The sequence below is a fragment of the Eubalaena glacialis genome, chromosome 5 (assembly GCF_028564815.1).
Source record: "Eubalaena glacialis isolate mEubGla1 chromosome 5, mEubGla1.1.hap2.+ XY, whole genome shotgun sequence".
Classification (NCBI taxonomy): Eukaryota; Metazoa; Chordata; class Mammalia; order Artiodactyla; family Balaenidae; genus Eubalaena; species Eubalaena glacialis.
Window position 1 is genome coordinate 121333983 of NC_083720.1, and position 13212 is coordinate 121347194.

The window sequence follows — 13212 nt, forward strand, 5'->3', positions numbered from 1 at the left end:
TCAGTGGTATTTTGTTATGGCAGCCCAAGCAGACTAACACAGTATTTAATCCTTTAAATAATTCCTTCAACTAGGTAATACCATCATTGCCATTTTATAGATGAATAAACTGAGATGCAGGTTTAAAAAGGAGTATGTTACTGTTTACATGAGTTCTGATAGAAGCAATACACCCCTTAAAGCAAAAAAAGTTCAAGTTCTCAACAGATATTGTGATGTTTTATATTTAGATTCATTTATAGGCTCTAAGATATATATTTCAAAATACACCTCAATCAACAAAAACTGAAACCAAAAGGAAGAAATAAAAATGCAATAGTCTTAACATCTATTTTTGGTTTGTTCCTCAAGTATGTCTTATGCTATAAAAAGGGTAGTTATATTTACACTATATAAGTGTAGCAACATTTGAGGGTATTTATTCAGTAAACCAGTAAACAAGCCTATGCCTATGGGCTATCAGGCAAGTAAGGTAGGAAATACACCCCCTACTTTTTCAAATTTGCTTTTTATTGACATGAAAGGAATGAAGCACGTGAACACATACTGTACCAAATACTTTTGTCAAGTTGTCTCATTTAAACTTTCTAGTTACTCTTCACCAGATAAAAACACAAACAGTGAAAAAGATTAAAGATGGTAACTTTGTACCAAGTCTGGCTAAGATTCAGTAGCAGGTATCAAACCAACCTCCTCCCCAAAATAACTATAAAAGCTGGATAAAATACAAACGAACAGATCAGGGGGAAAAAACCCCAACTTTTTAAAGGTATCAAAGAGCAACCAAAGTACACAGGACATGAGGGGCCAAGATGCTGGAGAGATGTGAAAAGCAATGAAGTAATAAGCTGAACACTCTTCATTGCTTTTCTTCTCAAGGCATTTGCCAATGCCTGTGCTGTGAGTAGCCAAGCAGAAAGAGGCTAAAGAACCAAACAGAGATTTCAGTAGTCTCCTAGTGCTGAGGAGACCAAAAAAAAAAAAAAAGAAAAGAAAAAAGAAAAATGGAGTTGAGGGCCTGGTAAACATACCAGGCTTTCAGTTGAGATCCCTGAAGCGGTATGCCCTAGTGTGCAAGGGCAAAATTGAAATGGACCAGTGTTTACAAACACTGAAACACAGCCTAGAATCATCTTAATACTAGACTGGAACAAGATGATGGGAAAAGAGGAGAGAAAAACTGTGAGAGAGGAAATATTTGTAGATACTGGCCAAAGATTTTCCAAAAGTGACAACAGATGTCTAGCCACAGATTCATGAAGGCCTACAAATCCAAAGAAGGAGAAATAGAAAGGTATCCACAAGTTTTAATGTGTCATATCACAGTATAATTGCTGAAAACCTACCACAAAAATCTTTAAAAAGACACAATACTTTCAAAATGAGTACAATAAGGCTGACAGCTGACATTTCAACAGAAACAATGGAAACCAGATGACAGTGAAATGACATCTTTAGCCTACAAATAAATAGCTGGAAACTCAGAATTCTATACTTAGTGGAGAAAAATCATTCAAAATGACTGTGAAATAAATACGCTCTCCAACAAACAAAATCTGAGAGAACTGGCTTCCAGCAGGAATTTTCAGGCACAAGGGAAAAGCAAGGAACTGCAGGAATGAATGAAGAGCTCCAAAAGGGTACTGACTTTACAGAACAATTATAGCAATGTCTTGTGGTGTTTAAAATACAGAATTAAAATGCATAACAAAAAAAAGCAGAAGGGGTAAATGAAGTCAGATTTCTAAGGTCCTTGTATTACCCAGGTTGTGGTAAAGCACTAAAGTATTGTTGATATGTTATGAATTCATGTCATAATAAAGCAACAACTGAAAGAATTTAAAAACCATAAAAAGGTAATAGAGGAGTTAAAAATATGGAATTATTTTTTAAAATATGCTTAATCCAAAAAAACTTAAAAGGAAAAAAGAGCACATAATAGATGGGACAAATAGAAAACAGTAAGATTCAGATCTAATCCTCAAAGTCTCAAGACTTACTTAAATATCAAGAGACTAAATCTGTCAAGCAAAAGACGGGGGCAGGGGTGGGGACACCACTTAACTATACTGTACTTACAAGAGACACACATCGTCGAATATAAAGACAGAGAACGGCTGAAAGAAAAAAAAATATGGAAAGAAATATAGTATGCATATTCTAACCAAAAAAGCTCACACAGCTATCATATCAGGCAAAAGAGGCTGTAAAGTAAGAAGCATCACCAGGGATAAAAGAGGGACATTTCATAATGTTAAGAGTTGATCCACCACAAATACATCACAATCCCAATTTTTTATCCAAGTAATCACAGTTTTAAAACACATAAAGCAGAAACTGACAGAATTAAAATGACTAACAATCTTAGTGGGAGATTAACACAGTAAATGACTAAACAAGCAAACAGAAATCAACAGATATAGAAGATTAACAACATGTTTAAAAACTTGACTCAATTCATGTATGCACCCAACAACTGAAACATACATAATACTTTCAAAAACACATGGAATACTTATCCAAATTGACCATATAATGAGCCATTAAGCAAATCTCAACACATATCAAAGGAATAAAACCATACAGAATATGTCCTTTGATCATAGTATAACTAAGAATAAATGCCAAAAGTATTGTTATTGAAAATAGTTACACTTTTAAATAATGCATGGATCAAAAAAGAAACTACAGGAGAAATTAGAAAATATTTTAAACTGAATGATTATAAAAATAAGACACATCAAAACTTGTAGGATGTGGCTCAATCCATGCTTAGCGGGAAATGTGTTGTCTTAAATGCATACATTAGAAAAGAAAAAAAGCTGAAAACTAATTTTCTATGTATCTATCAAAAGAAAAAAAAAAGGAACAGCAAATTAAACCTAAAGACAGTAAAAGGAAATGAGAGCAAAAATTAAATATATATATACAAAATAGAGAAAACCTATAAAATCAAAGTTGGCTCTTTGAAAATACGAATAAAATCAGATATTCCTCTAAAAAAAACTAATCAATAAAAGAGAAGGCACAAATTACCAATAACAGGAATAAAAGGGGGAAATCATTACTGATCCTCAGAACTCAAAGGGATAATAATTATGAACAGCTATCATAGCAAACTGTGCATGTCTATAGCTACTTTGTGGTATAGACATACAGCTGTGCATGTCTATAGCTACTTCCTCACTAGAGGAAAATGACTCAGGAATTCTATCTTACTGTCTTCCTAGCTTTGGAACCTAGCCCTGTAGCTGGCACATATCAGAGTCTCAATAAATGTTTGATGAATGATTTAGCTCCCTGAAGGAATCAGAAGGCCAAATGTGGAGCTTTACTTATTCAACAGGCTGTAGCGGGTCAGTTGTTTCCTTTTGTAAAGAGTTTTACCAGTGCTTTGAAGCTGGCGTTATTTCCATTGAACAGAAAAAGAGAAAACAAAACTATGCTACCATCAAAAGTCACACTTGGTCAGAGTCTACCTCCTGAAATGATCATTTACTTTTACTAAAGGTTAATTGTGCCAAAGAACAAGAAAGACTTCTTTTCCTTGTCCTCTAGCAATTTATAAAAGGAATACATTTCTTCTTATTCTGTATGTTCTTTTCTTCGACTCCAAAAACTGCTTTTTTATATTTTGGTCAATGGTTTTCAAATAGAGGGGGTGAGTTTATATCAAAATCACCTGGGGCTGTTTCAAACTCTCGCACTGATGGGTTTGTTATAGAAGGTAAGTATGTGGGGGGTTGGGGAGATTAAGGACCACCATTTCAGACCTTTGCTTTAACTGCTCAAAGTGACATTCATTCAGCAAAGCTGCACTGAGTGCCTGCTAAGTACCTATGCTATCCACAGAGGATGGAAGCAAAGATGTCTCCATCCTGAAGAGCCAGTGTGTAAACAGTGAACTCTCTTGAAGCAAATTGGTTCCCCAGCATCCCAAGCTAAGGGACTGTACTGCGGAGTCTTGGGTCAAGTGCAGACCTCAGCAGGAAGGAATGCCAGGACTGTAGCAAGGTGAACCCTGAGTGCAGGAATAGAAGAGGCGGCCCATGTACCATGCATTTGCCCACCATGAACCAACAATAACACTGTGTGCAAAAGCTCTATGACAGGTATAAACGATAACGTATAAAAGCAGAAAAGGAGAGAAAAGTTAATTCCAGGGATTTCAGGAAGTTTTCCCAAAGAAGAACTATCAGACAAGCATTAAAGGATGAGTAGAATTTTGCAAAACAGGAGAGCTAATATTCTGAGTGATCGTTACTTGATAGACACTGTTCCAAGCATTTTATATCTACTAACTAGTTTAATCTTTGTGACAAACCCTCTTTAGTGAACACTCTTATTTTCCTCATTTTACAGGTAAGGAAAGTGAATATACAATACAAAAATTAAATAACTTGTCCTAGGTTTTATGCGCACAGTTGTAAGTGGCGGGGCCACAGTGAACCCATGGTATCTGGCTCTAGAGCCTCAACTTTTAAACCACTTTTCTAAATTGCTCGTTCTAACCGACATCAGAGAAATGCTACGGTTCAAGGTTGTTGTAGATGATACAAGGCTGATAAAGGCAGGGCAAGACCGTGAAGGGCCTGTCATACATCTTATCCTGTGGACAAATGGAAAGCTTTAAATCAGGGCATCAGTGTGATTAGATTTATGTTTTAGAAAGACAGCTAAGGTGATATCCTCAATACAAAAGGCTTCTCCACACAGGGAACGAAAAATGAAAAAAACCCCCTACGGTCTCCAAACACCACAGGGCCAGTTGTGGGGGTTTGATGCCACTAAAAACATTAAAGTGACAAGATCACAAACTCTTGCATATAAATGTGCATATGAAACAAAATACAGGCTGATGACTGATTTTTGCCTACTTGAGTTAAGCATATTTTTATATTCAAGTCAAACAAGTAACCTACCTCCCATCAGGAACTCAAATGTGTCCATGACACTATGGCCTTGGCAAGGCAACTCATTCTTTTTCTGCCCCTTTTGGTACTTCCTGCTTTAGTTTATGTCAAAAGCTAAGTGGCGTTATCAGTTTAAAGTGCAAAATAAAAACATGAGTCAGCAAACAGAGATTTCCTTCCCTCTTCTCCAAATACAAACATTTCACACTGACAAAGAAGCAAAAGCATGCATCTGGTAAAGAACCCCCTAGAAGCCTTAAAAAATAGGGAGATCTTTGTTCCGGCAACTTCACTTCTAGAAATTTACTCTAAGGAAACACTCTGCACTGGAAAGGTAAAAAAGTTTTTGCACAATGATTTTCATTAGAGCATTCTTTATTATAAGGAAAAAAAGAAATATCTAAAAGTTGGAAAATAGTTAAGATGTAGTATAATCCACTCGATAGAATATTATGTAACCCTTAAAAAATTATGTTCATAAAAATAACTGGGAAAAAACCTTAAGCAGAATGTAAAATGGTATATATAGCATGAACAACTATGTAAATATACCAAAATAACGGTATACACAGCATGAACAACTATGTAAATATACCAAAGCATGTAACGGTGGCTGGGTCTGGAAGGGTAATAACCTCTCTCTCTCTCCCCTACTTGTTAAAACTTTTCAAACATTCTTTAATAATAAACTGTTACTTTCAAATTTTTTAAAAGCCTCTATATACAAATATTTGAAAATTACACACAAAAAACAAAACAAAACCTCAATTCATTAACTCAAGCCACATACAAAGTCTACTTATAAATCAGGTTGCACTTACAGTGTGACCCGATTTTGGAAGTAATAAAAATGCAGTTTAAAACAGGGTTCTAAAGTCAGGCCCTTTCCCTATGGAGTCTCGCCCAGGGGAAGGATTTCTATTAGCAATGCCAGAACCAAATGAGAAAAATACTCTTATAATGCTCCTTTGGACATGGCTATTGAATTCTGCAACTTATGTGGTATTCCTTAATGTTACAAGGAAAAAAGGAAGAAGTTGTAAAATATCTTTAACTGCTGTGAGACTCGCTCTGTACTGAAAGGAAACCTCATTAGCCAATTGCACAACAACGGGCACTTTCTTCACCTTCATCTAGCAAAGAAACATGTAATTATCCAACTGTGTGACTATCAACAAAATACACTCTCTGCCATGCAACACCTCAGATCCCAGACTCCCACTGAAAGTTTTAAAAGGAAATTATTCTAATTTGTATCTGAAGCACAAGAAAAAGGTGGGCGGGGGGGGGGGGCTGCCGGGTGCGCCAAGTGCTACAAACTAAGTACCTTTAACAGAAGGAGGAGGAGGGGAGGAGACAGACAATGGCCAGTCGCCCTCTACAGCTTCAGACCAGTGCTGTTGCAGTTCCTGCACTGGCACACAATTCAGTGAACTAGACAAAACGACTGATGCCTTTAAATACTGAGGGAATAATGAAATGATTCAATAAAATCAGCATGAAATACAGGCTCCAGAAAAGTGACTGGGGGAAAAAATATCAACGACTCCCTGCTAGTACCTTAAAAAAAGTAGATAAATGGTCTACTGTCAATGAAGCAAGTAACTCTCCCCAACCCCCGACTTCTCGTTCTTTGGTTCATTACTGTCTTAACTCTAACGGTAAAACATCAAGGCATAAAGATCAAAAGAATCGAGGAACTAAACGCACGGGTATTGATTAACTTCGTTTTGGAACTGTTTAACCGTTGGATATGTTACTTAAGAAAAACGAAAACTTTACAAAAATTATCTTTCTGTAAAAAAATGCCTGATCCATTTTGCGGGGGAAACAAGTATTTCCAAGTAACTAAATAAACTGTATGCATATTTCCTGACTTATACCACTAGCTCTTCTTAAACAGATGATCTTGTGAAGAAACAGAAAAAGTAAGACTCTAGCTCCTAAAGAAGAGCTACTGCGCGGCCTTAGAGAAATCACAGGCAAACTATATGATTTCTGTAGTTCGGTAGTTGTATCTAAATTATTTCACCAAATACCTCACCAGAATGCCACGGAGATGTCAAGTACATCAGAGGTGTGTTGTATAAGGTGACTGGCGGCAATATTAATTAGTTCTGTGGAAAGGTATGTGTCATCTAGCCTAACATCCAATTTCAGATAGGATTCAAGGCCTGATGAGAACTCTTGCCTCCCCCGAGATGCTTAGCTAAATTAAAACACCAGAAAGAGTCAGAAAGTTAACATACCAGGAGATCTGTAATGTAACTTTTCATTACTCCAAAATGGACTTTTTTTTTTTTTAACGTACTTCATTTCATTCAGGTACCCACATCAACCATATGTATACTCCTAACCAAAAGCAGAATCATCAAAACAGATCATGATTCCCAAGGAGGATAAAAAAAGACAAACATTCCTGATGCTCATAGGAACCACAGAATCACAGACACACACTATAGATTAAGGTTAAAATTGCTTAAAAAGATGAAGGCTGGGGCTTCCCTGGTGGCGCAGTGGTTGAGAATCTGCCTGCTAATGCAGGGCACACGGGTTCGAGCCCTGGTCTGGGAAGATCCCACATGCCGCGGAGCAACTAGGCCCGTGAGCCACAACTACTGAGCCTGCGCATCTGGAGCCTGTGCTCCGCAACAAGGGAGGCCACGATAGTGAGAGGCCCGCGCACCGTGATGAAGAGTGGCCCCCGCTTGCTGCAACTAGAGAAAGCCCTCGCACAGAAACTAAGACCCAACATAGCAATCAATCAATCAATCAATAAACCTTAAAAAAAAAAAAAAAAGATGAAGGCTGCAAAGAAAAATATTCCAGAGACTCAATGCCAGCACATATTTTAAAACATAAAGAGCAACCCATCATTAAGCCAAGAATTGCAATGAGCTTTGCTGGTAAGAGTATGATGGAGAATTCACAAAAAAGGCAGGGTGGGGGGGTGAAAACCATAACCATATTCATTAGGCCTAAATAAAATTAGGCTACAGAATTAATCCAAAGTCCTGAAGAACTGGGAACTACCAAACTTTTGATAAAGCTAAAATACTTATTACTTAAAAGTAGAACCGCAGACACCCCACATACTGGCTGAATAGGAAGGCTTCCAGCTGGAGAACCAACTCTGTGAACGGTACCCAGGGAAACCAGTAACGAGGACAGGCAGAGACAGTACTCTGGACATACAGGACACAACCAGAGTGGAACCAACTCCAAACAGTTCCTAATAAAGCATCAGCAATTACTGATCGTACAGCTCCTTAAGGAAAATGATACACCTTTATCTACTCTTAAGGCAAAAAGGGGGAAAGAGTTAAAATTTGCTACACAAGTATAATGCCATCACAATGAAAATAAAAACGGAGATGGGTTTTCTCCAGCTATTTCAGTCTCAGAAAATATCCCAAAGCAATGATGGTCTGTGATTCTGTGACATCCTTTCAACAAATAACCTGTTCAAATGTTTCTTTTCCCTGGTTACTCCAATTAGGAACTCATTTGGCTTTGAGATACTTGTCTTGAAGGAGAAAACAGGTGAAGTCCCTCTGCATTTCCTTTTCCTGTTTTAAACTAGCAGTTAGCCCTGGACCTTCACTCAACATTTCTCAATTTCAAACGGGGCAAATGTAGCTAAATAAAGCTCACCACTAACCAAAATAAAGGGGGAAAAAAAATCCTAGAAGAAGAAGAAGAAAGTGAGGATGAGTAAAACCTCTCTCCATTTCTTTTACAGACTTGAAAGCGCTTTTTAAACTACCAACTTCTTTGCTGAGAAGTTGGGCTAACAGGAACTCGACTCTGATGAGTCCTCAGAAAAAGAAAATATATTTAAACCGAGTCCCTACACAAGAAAGCGATACGAAGATCCACTGGCGGGTAGGGACAGATTGGGAGTCTGGGATTGACATGTACATACTGCAGTGTTTAAAATGGATAACCAACAAGGACCTACTGTATTGCATAGGGAACTGTGCTCAATATTCTGTAATAACCTAAATGGGAAAGGAATTTGAAAAAGAATAAAGAAAAAATTTAAAAACATATTTTAAATAATACTTTTTACAAAGAAAAAAAAAAAAGATCCACTGACGATCACAGAAATCTGCTGGTCTTACAGCAAAGTCCTGTTGTCACAAACATCCAGAAGGCAGACTTCACTTTCCTGAGCCTCTTACTGTAAAGCCTTGTTTCGGTTACTTCCAAACATTTCCCAACTTTCTAAATGTCAGTTTGATGACAAAGAATAGCTAGTTTGCCTCTTTTTCATTAAAAAATTGTCTTCAGAGGTTAATTTTCCAAATCTGGAGAAACTAGGGGGTGAAGGTGGAAGAGAGGACCAGCTCTTGAAAGCTATTTTTCATAATGAAGTCATGCAGGTACCAGTGCCTTTAAAACACAGGCACTAACAGCCGGTCTACCAGTCTCTCAGGTGTGACCTGAGGGACATGCCAGCAAGACCTGCCGTGATGTGGTCTCTCAACAGTGTTGAGTAGGAATCTTAGGAATCAAAAAGAAGAGCTTACCACCTACCACTTGGAAGTTCATCGTGAGCGGTGACATTTCAACCAAAAGCAGCATCCCCTTGAGGACAATGAAGCAAGGAATTTAGGGATGTCGCACTTAGATGCGTCTCTAATGACAGGGCTGTAGTTTATGCGTTTAGTTGCACCAAGTATGCTATTTAATATATGTTCGTTGTGTTAGAAAATTCTTCAAGACAAGAACTCTTTCTGGTTCTGCTCTGCATACACAAGTCCTTCCATCCTGACAAATTCAGGCTGCTGACAGGGCACCTGGTCAATTTTTCTTAGTCACAGAGCTTCCCTTGTAGAATAACAAGTGTCAGTTCTGTTTTGTTTCACGAGACCATTACCTGTTTAGTTAAAGTAGACTGGAGACACTTAAAAGTTTTCTTGCTGTCCTCAACTTCAACAAACAAGCTTGGCTTATTTCTACATCTCCTTACCACTTCTCTAGAAGTTGTATAACATTCCTTAATCCCCCTGAAGCCCTGTTCTCGAATTCATGCTTGTAATGGAAAGCTGTCCTTCAGCACGTGGTAGCCTTTCAAGATATCCAGGTCCTAATGGCCTCACTCTGATAAATCTCATCTGCAGTCACCTCAACTCAAAAATTGTACAGACTCATTTGGCTCGCAAGTGCTTACTCCTCAAACACAGGAAACTGCAGAGCAGGGGCATTTGCAAATTTAACTGTACAGACTATAAGCGGGAAAAGTATACAGTAGTTGTCTCTCAGAAAAAAACTCTTCGCTTTGAGTCACTGTTATCGTAGTATAGCAATTTTACTGATTGCAAAGCATGCTAAATGCGGTAAATTCCCATAAGCGACCAGTTAGGAATGATTCAATCATTAAAAAATGAAAGAAATTATTTTGAGCTATTACCTTATGCAAGGATTATATTGGTCGTTTTTACAAACACGATCGTATTGACTTCTTAGAGCAATCTTTCAAGATGTATAGCATTCTCTCAATTTTAGTAATAAACCTAAGGATCAGAGGTGAAGTAACCTTTTCAAGATCATATTCTAGTAAGTGGTAGATTTACACTTGAAACCAGAACAGATACTTAAGTCTATGAATCAGGTTAAGAAAAAAAAAAAAATCAGTAATTCAAATGCCAAATTCACAAATGAAAATGGAATAGGCCGAAGGACGGAAAAAAACTGTCCCTTTCATTTAAAAAAGAAAAATACCCTGCTGTATTTCATTTTTTGGAACATTTCTCCTTCTCCACTGATCTGGCAGGTGTTATTTATGACAACACATACACACATCTGTAGGGGTGAGCTGACACCCACAAGGCAGGACAGCCTGAACCCTCTCCCTATATTTAGATCCTCCAGCTCCGCGCTTAATTGAATAATTTAATCAGGACCCTCTAGAAGGGAAACACATCCATATTCATCACAGGCATCAAAGGAAACATCTTTACAAGTTATATCCTTTTACAAACCAACATATGGTCTCACGCCATTCTCCCAATTGTTGAGCTCCTCCTCTGGGAAGAGCATGGAATTTTCTTTCTTTTTATCACTTGAAAAAATCACTTCCCTCCTAATTCAGTAAAACTGGGTGGAGGCCACTTCCTCCACAGGTGAGAGAAATAAAACTTGTTGCTCTGTCATTGTCAGGAATTTTAAAGGGAACCATGTATTTTATGTGCTTTCCAAATGGAAACAAAAGGCAGGCGAAATCTAGAGTAAGAAATCAGGGCACAGTCTCCAGGCTTTCAAATAAGACCCCCACCATGTTTCTGTCATTTTGAGATGCTTCTAAATGAGAAAGCAGGAGCCCTTCACTTGGAATGAAAAAAGATAGGTCTGAAGAGCAGCTTTCCACTTGGCAGCTGCTCTTTGAACAAAACACCTCTCTGAGCCTCAATTTCCTCTTCCATGAAATTTTGATTCCACCACCTACCCCGCTGGGCTGGTATCAGCCTTAAATAGGAATCGGTAAAGTTGATTTGAAAATTATAACATGCTGAAAAATGTAACATATTTACAGAGCTGGTTCACAATAAGCTAATTCTAATATTTACACAAAAAAAACAAAGTTTGTGTCCTAGCTTTTGTCTGTCCAGTGAAGTTCTAACTTTGTACAAAAAAAGGAAAGAAAATGATAAAAAGAAAGGCTGATGACCACTACAGTCATTCAACTCATTTGACAAACACCCACAATATACCAGTCACTATTCTAAGCACTGGGACACAGTGCTGAACAAGAGACAGAAACAGCTTTTCTTCTTTTTCAAAAAGATCATGCCTTCATGAGACCTACGTTCTAGTGGTCAGGGAAGGCCTCAGTGAGAAGGTGATATTCCAACAGAAGCCTGAAAAGGTGAGGGACGGAGCCACGTGGATATCTAGGGAAGCATGTCGCAAGCAGCGGGGGAGCAACGGCAGAGGCCAAGGGGCAAGAATATGCCTGACATGTTCCAGGGGCAGCAAGGAGTCCAATGTGACTGGGATGGAGATAGCGAGGGGAGAGGAGGTCGGAGCAGACAGACAGGAGCGCCGCAAGGACTCGGTAGCTTTCCCTCTGAACTGAGACGAGAACCGCTGCAAGCTGGGAGCAGAGGTGCCAGCGTCATCTGACTTCTAGCTTAGCAGGCTGACTGTGGTATGGCTGGGCTGAGCACAGCCTGAAAGGATGGAAGGAGGAGGAGGAGGAGTGATAGTAGTAGGAAGGAGTAAAGAGACCAGTTAGGAAGCTATGGCAATTGTTACAGTTCAAGGTGATAAAGGTTTGGATCAGCCCAGCAGAAGTGGTCAGATCCCAGCTACTGTGTATTCTGAAGGTACGCCTATGAACAAATACACTTTATTGCTTAAGTAAATGAGGAAAATAATTAACCATAAAGTTGGTGAAATCGGTTTAATTTTTACAAGTGCAAAATCCCATATTATGGGCCTATGAGACTGAGTACCTGAGCTGGGGTCAAAGGTCACTGGAGAAGTAGACCAGGAATGATCCCAGGAGCGGCAGGAAGGAAATAAAGACACTAAACTCCTGTAGGAATGAGGGTGGAGGATGGGGAGTGAGGCAGTAAGTGAGTAACACAGACGGGAAGTGTGGTATAACCTGACAGGACAGTCAAAGGTGGGTGTTTTTATGGAGGATGGTGGAAGAATGGTCTGGAGGAGACAGTTAGGAGGCCCCTACCTCCAGCAGGCCCTGTGGTATGAGGGTGAGGAGAGAAAACAGCCGCAGAAACAGCTACAAGGGAAGCAGCATCCTCAGATGCGTTTGATCTGTGTTCAAGATCATTCATGTTCCACATAACCCAGGTATCTAACAATAATGGAATGATTAAATAAATTATAGTACATCTGACAATGATGTAACTGCTAAAAAAAAAGGGGGCGGGGGGGAAGGACAGCCTTTCATGTCTAACATGGGAAGAAAACCATATGATAATTGTTCAGTTAAAAAAAGCTAGAGAACCATACATATAGTACAATCCCATTTTAAAAACACAAATAGAAACGAAACCTGCACATGCATAATATATGCACACCTTTAAAAGCCTGGAAGGAAATAAACAAATCTGAACAAGTGGTTACCTTTAGGAGTGAGCTGGCAGGAGGGGAGTTCAGGAAAGCAGACCATTTTTACTTACAACCAATTATGGTTTTCAATTTTAAGACTCTAACAATAAAAACAAATAAAAACTGAAAGTAGGTAAGAGATTTATTCTACACGGCTCAAGGAGACAGTATTATGACCAACAGATGACAAGATTTATCGTTTTATGAAGAAAAAAAA

General features: G+C 38.5%; 1 protein-coding gene across 7 annotated transcripts in view; it reads right to left on the minus strand.

Annotated features, from left to right (window-relative positions):
- Positions 1-13212, minus strand: part of SMAD1 (SMAD family member 1) — an 87078-nt gene that overhangs the window by 56848 nt on the left and 17018 nt on the right. The window lies entirely within an intron of this gene.